Raw genomic sequence first — 8,139 nt, 5'->3', positions numbered from 1 at the left:
AATCTGTTTATTGCAGAGTTAAGACAGTACTTATACTTTTAGTGTGAGAATCTGTGTTCAGTTGTTCATACAAAACCCAGTTACAGGCCTGTAATAAATCTGTCAGCCTGACAGCTAGTTATTTTCCTCAAAGTTTGAAGGTTCAAAGAAACAGGACACCTTTCTTGTTTTCAGATTGTGTGTAATTTGCTCTTTTCCCTGATTTTCAGGGTTTTTGCTGCAGCAGGCTTCTTGTAACAGTCTTGTGCTTTTAACAGTTCTGATTATGTTAAAAGGATAAGACAGAAGTTTAAAAAGGATATCATGGCCAGACAACCCAGTCCAATAAAAACCCAAATTCGTTAATTTATTCTAGAAAACCAATTTTTCAGATTGAGCCAAGAAAGATCATTTTTCAGAACTGTCAACACTTTCTTTCCTTCCAGAGTTTGTAAAGTCTTGAGTTGATTTTTTTAATTGAGTGTGAAGTGACTGAATATCTTGTTGTAAGATTTTATCAAAGTGGGATAAAAGCAAAAAAAGTTGGAGGTAGCTTTTAATTGTCTCCCAATTCTGTTCTATGCCATTCCGTGGAAAAGTGACACATAAATAATTATGGATCTGTTCCCAATCACAGTGCAGGGAGAGATGAGGTTTTTTGGGCTTCAACTCTTTTGCTTACCCATAAAAGAGCACTTTTCAAAGTGTCTAATTTAGCCATTATTTCTTTATCAATGTTGTGTTTGTAATTCTTTTGTGATACCAGTTAAAGCTTGTCTTATGGTATGGGCAGCTTGAATGGAACAAGTTAAGGCAGCAACAGCCACAGAAGCTGTGGTTATGGCATTATGGCAGAAAAAATAGTAAAAATTAACTAACCCAGAAATTTGTGATCTCATTTCTTACTCATTTGGATTTCTTCTTGGACTATTCAAGCTAATTTTGAAAGACCATCTTGTCTTTCTCAAGTCCAATTTACAGGTACTCAAATTTCAGATCTTCTTTTAAATGGAAGAAGGACAGAATAGTTATGTCTATATATTTTCGTAGGTTATACATGATTTGAAAACTAAAGAGTCAGCAGATAAAAATACAAACCATTTTATAATCTATCTAAAAATCATTAGCTAAAGCAAAAATATATGGGTGTGAAATATAAGTCATTAGTAATTGTTCCTTTAGAAGTGTTAAATTAGCAATTCTAGCATTCTTATCTAATTTTACTAATAATAGGTATATCCTATTGCCAAAAGCAGGTAACAATATTTTCCATAAATGTTTGTGCACAGGAGACTGATTTTTAAAATAACACTAAATTAATGGTCTGGCCATCCCACTAGCATGCCAAACAATACTGTGGTTTGCCTTTTGGGTTGGGAGGATAGTTCTATTGGTCCCACTTTCTTTAAGGATAACATGTGGTTTCCAATCAATTACCTTCTTATACTGCAAAGATTGTTGTTGTGGCTGTTGTCCTATACATGATGTCCATTCCAAATGCTGTATATTGGAGATGGGTGTGAAAAGACATTTGGGGAAACGAGGTGGAGTGGTATCCACAGATTTGTTGGAGGTAGACAGAATGGCCGGCAATGTAATAGCAGTCAATTTTCTTGCAGTTTCTGAGTGTACATAATATTTAATGTAATTGTATGAAAAGTTAGCACAAGGTAAAGGTAAAAGAGGCACTTGTTTGAGTCCATGTTAAGCATATAGGCGGTAAATCAGTAACAAAAGTAGTATTAATACTGTATGTATCTACAATATCCTGATCTAGGGGAGGAAGCCAAGTTCCTCCTACCCATTTTGTTCCATTGTCGCTGAGGGCGGGATTTGGACTCCAAGTCAGAGGGTGAAAAATCAGTGGTTGAATGACGTGGGTTCAGTAGATTCTTCCTTCTGCCACTTGACGGCAGTATAGTAGAAGAAAGATGACAAGATTCATTGTTGTCCTTGGTTGGGTTTGATGTATCTCGCTGGGACCCAATATGGATAGTCCTGTAGGTAAAGAAACACATCCATAACCTCTCCCCCAAGCTAACAGTGGAACAGGACCTTTCCACTGACCACTATGCACATCTTTGTATGTAACTTCTGGGTAAACTCCTTCTCCATCAGCGGTCTGACCTAGACCTCTTTGATGTGCTGTGAGGTCATCGCTCGTGGAGAGATTAAAAAAATTTAAAACATAGGTTGCTTTGTCAAGCTGCTCTTGAGGGACCATACCTATTGGATTCCCCCTTTTTGTTTCTGTAGTATATTTTACAATATATACTGTGCCTTTAATTCTGTGGCTTGTTCTGCTGGAGAATAGGCAATTTCTGTAATGTGTTTGATACCCCAAGTGTGGAAAAATTCTTGTGTTTTATGAGATGTATATGTGGATTCATTATCTGTTTTTATCTGTTGGGGCATTTTCATCATGGTGAAGGTACAGAGTCAATGTCAGGTGGCATTTCTTGATTTTTCACCTTTGTGTACTGTTGTTACTATGAATCTTGAAAAGGTGTCAATGGAAACATGGACATGTTTAAAAGTTCCAAAGTTCAATATGTGTGTTACATCTGTTTGCCAAAGGTTTCAATTCTTGTGGGTTTGTACTTAATATTTGTGGCAAAGAAAAGAGTCTGTTGACATTGTGAGCAAGTATTTACTACATCTCGTGTTTGTGGCAAAATTAGATCGAATTGTTTGGCTAGTGTTTGGGCATTTTTATGATAGAAATCATGAGAAAGTTTTGCTTGTCCTAACTTTTGTGGCATAGTGATTGTCATGGTGAGGGCATCTGCCCTTGCATTACTTTCCATTATAGGTCTCGGCAGAGTGGTGTGTGACCTAAGATGTAGTATGTAATATTCATGAGATTTGTGTCTTGGTTTGAAAGACAGGTGTCTGCTAAGGAAGGCAGAAGCCTCCCTTGGAATGGCAGATGTAACCCCTTTCCCTCTGTACTAGTTTGAAAACAAACCAGTGGGAGGCACCAAGTCAGAATAACAATTTAATGGAAATTAAAGAAAAGGGGAAAAAAAGGTAAAAGAAAAACACTGTCAAACTGACAGAGTCAAGGTACAACCTGACACCCTGTTAGGCACGGTGGTGGTAGCAGTCTGGTAGAATGGTGGCTGCAGTCCTCTGAAGCAGTGATCCTGTAGTAAAACAGTCTGCTCTTCCTCAGGAAGTCCAGTGGTGGCTGTGTAGCTCCTGTCCTCTGGAAATCCAGTGAGAAGCCGGTGTCTCTGGTGTTCAGCCTCAGATTATATCCACGATGGGATGCTTGGTTCCTCCCTCTGGGTGGAGCATCTCACAATGGGGTAATGAGTCATGAGGCAAAGTGTTGATTAGGCTCATTAACAGAAGATAGTCGGGAGGGAGTTATCTCTGAGTCATGCGGCAGGACAATGATGGGCTATTAACAGCAAGATAGTCTGGGGGGAGGAGGCAAGGAAACACTGCCCCACCTGATTTCAACAGCTGATGGGGATGGTAACAGAATACACTGCAACCCAGGACACCCTCCAAGTTATTATAATTTTGAAATCAAGGGCCTTTAGGCAAAGATGTGGGAAATAGGAATAACAGTTCTTTACTATTATCTATATAACCAGTCCAACAAACAACAATAACTATGGCAGTAACAGCAAACAATCACAAACCCAGTCCCAGCCTTCTCGGCTGTCAGGCCCTTTCCCCTCGGGTGCAGTTCCGCTCGCAGCCGGCAGGGGCGCTGGCGGCTCCCGGTGAGCAGGGCAGGTGCGATGGTTCCCCCGCGGCTGCAGGGGGCGCTCCGGAGCGAGCTCGGGGAGCACGCGGCACTGGCGGCCTGGGATCCCGGGAAGGGATGGAACAAAGGCTTCACAAACCCCTGGGCAGCCGATCCCGATGTCCGGCCAGACTCTTGGGAACAGCAGGCTGGAACAGCAGGCTGGAACGGCGGGCTGGAGCGGCAGGCTGGAGCGGCAGGGACGAGCACGTATCCCAGACGACAGATGAGATGTATCCAAATGGGGAACCCCCGGAGGTCGGGCAGGCAGGGCAAGCACAGCTATAGCGTAGCGAAGGCTCGAAGCAGCAGCGGGGTGGGGTGGCCACAGCCCAGCCTCCAGCAAGACAGGGAAAACAGCTTTGAGATCTCAGCGTTGTTTCCAGCAGAAAGAAAAATGGCCAAAGAAAAAGAACCAGCAGCTCCTTTCTCTGCAGCTTCTCTCTCCAAACGCCCCCACACCCAGGTGAAAAAAAGGAGTAGCCAGGCCCACCCAACCCTCAATGGGCAGCTCTTTTGTCTTTCTTAAGTACAGTCATTTGTCCCCTAGCAACATGCATATGAGAAAAAAATTCCTTTAACAGGAAAAAAACTAGGACTAAACTAAAACCCCAACAATTTGTTAAGTAAAAAGTTTTACAGTGTGGTTAATAACACAAAAAGATCTTTGTTAAAAATTTCCTTCAGGAATGAATGTTCAATTCTCTTAATGATTTCTGCAACATAAAGAGAATTACAAACAATGTTTATAGGTTCTTGTGAAAAAGGGTGAAATGTTTCTACCACAGCTGCTATTTTGAATAGCTGGGTAGATTTAGGTTGAAACGTTATTGAATGTTTTTACTGTCTTTTATCACTTTTCTACAGAGTTACAGTTTTGTATGTTTTTCCTGATCCATCAGTGAAAACAGTCTTTAAATCAGGGATAGGGGTTTTTTTCTGTAAATGCCATGGTTGGAAGGGAAGTTCTTTGAAGGATTGTAGTAGGGCATGTCAAGGCTATGCGTGAAAAAATTGTCCATTATAGTCCGCAAGGGCAATTTGAAATGACAGTGAATCCCTGAATAGATTTTCTAATTCTGCTTCAGTAATAGGGAGATGTGTTACTGCTGGATCATATTTTGTCAGGTTCTGGCATCAGAGTCATCTGATGCATTGACAGCAGTTGAATAAGCACCTCAAGTTGAGTGGTTATAGTTTTTGAAAAGGTGTGTGGCAGAAAAACCCATTCTAATGGCCAGAGACAATGTTTTTGCATCACATTGACTAATAAGAGCATAGGGTTGGAAAGATTGCAAAATCAGGAACAACCGCAAAGGCAAATCTGGGTTTCGACGCATGGCAAAGGACTTACTGATTTTATCACTTGCAGTTTTTAAAGCCTTTTGGTCAGTTTTTGTCAACAGCCATGGGGAAGAGAGGTCTGGGTCCTCTTTTAATAACTGAAATAAGGGGGATAATTATTTTGTGGTGATTCCCAATAAAGGGTGAATCTAATTAATAGTGTCTAATAGTTTTTGTAAATTGTTCAATGTGTGTATGTCTGTTTTTAGGGTTACTGGCTGTGGCATGACTGTTGTCTTTAATAATTTGAAACCCAGGTATTTCTAGGGAGGTTCTGTTTGGATTTTTTCTGTGGTTACACGCAAGCCTTTGCTGGCAAGTGTTACTTTCAAAGTAGCAAGACAATCATGCAATAATGGAGAATTGTCAGAAGCAAATAAAATATTGTCCATGTAGTGATACATCAGAACAGATGGATATTTTTGCTGTATTAGTTGTATCGCTGAGGGAATGACAAATTGACAGATAGTAGGACTGTTTTTCATACTCTGAGGTAGCATAACTCAGTGGTATTGTTCCATGGGGGTTTCATGACTGACAGATGGTAAAGAAAGGGCAAATTTAGGTGCATCGTCTGATTGCAAAGAAATTGTAAAAAAGCAGTCTATTCAGCCAATTATCCCTAATTCTCACTGTTCTGGAATCATTGTGGGGTTAGGTATTCCTGGTTGCAATGCCCCTATAGGTGAAATGACTGCATTGACTGCCTTGAGATCCTGTAAAAGTTTTTACTTTCTCGATTTCTTAGGAATAACGAAAACAGGTGTATTCTATGGGCTCATGGAAGGGACTATGTGACCCAAATGTAACTGATCTTGTACAAGGATTTGGGCTTGGTGAAGCCGCTCATTTATCAGGGGCCATTGATTTATCCAGGTCAGCCTGTTTGAAAGCCAAGTCAACTTAAGAAGCGGCTTTTCATCAATGGCCCCTATCAAAAACGTGTTGAAATGATCAAACCCCATTGTGTCATCAGGTTTTGCTCCCGCAAAGTGTCCGGGATCAGGAGTACAGATGGCTGCAAGGTGGCAGTCTTGTCCTCCGATCTGATGATTTTCAATTCCTTTGTAGACTGCCATGGAATCTGCTGACCTCTGACGCCTGCTACAATTGCAGTAGAGGGTGCCAGATGCCACTCAGGGGGTTCCTCTTTTTGGGATACGATGGAAACATCTAGTGTCAACTAAACTTGTAAAAGACTTAGATTCTATTTGACAAGTGAGTAATGGTTGTTGTACCCTTATGACTTTTGACCAAAATATTTGTGGGGTTGCTTGTGCTCTCAAATCTTCTTGCATTTTGCTGTTGCTGTAAGATTGGTGCTGAAGAGGGAATTGCTGGCAGCGGTATTAATTGTGCCAGTTGGCTTCTGTGTACCACAGTTCAGGGAGGATTAGGTGTCTAAGCCATGATTCAAATTCCTTTTTTATAGTCAGTATCAATGACTCCTGGTAATATAAATAGTGCTGTGTGGGTGGTAGAGGAGAGTCCCAGGAGTAAAGAGTTTGAAATGGCAGTGGCCCGCACACAGAGGTGGGCAGTAGGTGAACTGAGCTATCATTCAGGGTTGTGCTAGTGCTGACAGTCAAGTCTAGGCCGGCACTCTTGGGGGTGTTCCTTGTAAGGCTTGGCTTGTATTGGTGCCTGATTGAGTGTGGTCCCATTGGATTGGGGGGCACCAGACTCTGTGCCTGTTTTCGAGTTTCTCTGCTGTGGAAGAAGGTTGCTGTTTTTGTCATATTTAGACTGGCATTGATTGTTCCAACAAAACTGTTTGGCAGCGAGGACAAGGTTTACTGGACTTTTTATTGGTTTTTTGTCCCTTTGGACACTGATTCTTAATATGTCTTAATTCTCCCCATTCAAAGCACTTAATAGCTGCTCTGGCCACTTGCAGTTGTTGGGTTATCACAGTAGCAATTAGTTCTGCTTTGAATTGTTCCAAGCTGATATTAGTGCATGTCTTGATATAATAGAAAGTTCAGCACGGTTACATACTGGGTACAGGGTATTTTTACAGTCCTTGTTAGCATTTTCATAAGCAAGAGATTTTAAGACAGCTGCTTTCTGGATATCAATTTGCCACCTAACAGCAGATTATAATTGATCAATAAAGATAATGTATGGTTCCCAAGGCCCCCGCCTCACAGCAGCAAAACCAGACTCTAGTTTTTTTGTATCAGGTACTTTTCGTAGTGCACTCATGGCAATAACAGCAGACTGATTCCGTGCCTGAGGGGGAAGAGTCTTAATTGTGCCCAAGCAGTAGCATACATGTCTGTGCCAGAGAGCTGTGATGCAGTGATATTAATGGGTGGTTGTTGATTACCATTATTCAACACCTGATTTGAGTCAAATCTAAAAATTCCATCTACCAGACAGAGTATTGTCCTCCTGTCAAAATTGTCTTAAAAAGAGATTTCCAATCCACTGGTAACATAGTATGTGGTTCTGCAATTGCATCCAATAAATTCATAGTAAAGGAGGAATGTAAACCATTTTCTTTCACTGATCTTTTCAGTTCTTTTACCATCTCATATGACAATTGTTTGTGATGTGGCTTTTGATTATAATATACAACAGGCATTGATTGAAAATATTCAATATCGCCCTCTTCCAGCGTTCGTCTCTGGCATTTTTGTATAAACCTTTTGGCTCAGGTTGTATAGGCAGTATTGTTTCTTCATCATAGTCACTAGAGGAATAGGATGCGGTATAAGATGGCATGGAGAGACAGTTGGGAAGTCGAGCAGAAAGTTCTGCAGAGTTGGTAAGTGATGTGGACATTTTAACCTTAGTGGGCCACAAGCCCTAGAACAGCAAACAAGAACTTGAAGCAGAAGGAACATTATGTATTACATTGTGTCTTGTTTAAAGGTAATCATGTAAGATGATGGTTAATTAATGTTGCTAGGAAACATGGATATTGTGGTTTCCACTAAGGTAGTAGAAAGAGTATATAAGCCATGCTCTAGAAACAATAAACAGCTTTTGCTTGCATCAAGCTGCATCCCGTCTCTCAATCGCTGACAAGATGGTGGTGTAATATGTGAAAT

General features: G+C 41.0%; 1 long non-coding RNA gene across 1 annotated transcript in view; it reads right to left on the bottom strand.

Annotated features, from left to right (window-relative positions):
• Positions 1–1,667: 1,667 nt before the first annotated feature.
• Positions 1,668–8,139, bottom strand: part of LOC116455179 — a 31,272-nt gene continuing 24,800 nt past the window's right edge. Inside the window, exon 3 of the long non-coding RNA XR_004244320.1 lies at positions 1,668–1,977. This is a non-coding gene — a long non-coding RNA (uncharacterized LOC116455179). The remainder of the gene's footprint in view (positions 1,978–8,139) is intronic.

Source organism: Corvus moneduloides, chromosome 23, assembly GCF_009650955.1.
Source record: "Corvus moneduloides isolate bCorMon1 chromosome 23, bCorMon1.pri, whole genome shotgun sequence".
In the NCBI taxonomy this organism is placed as follows: Eukaryota; Metazoa; Chordata; class Aves; order Passeriformes; family Corvidae; genus Corvus; species Corvus moneduloides.
This window is presented reverse-complemented; position numbering and strand designations above follow the sequence as displayed.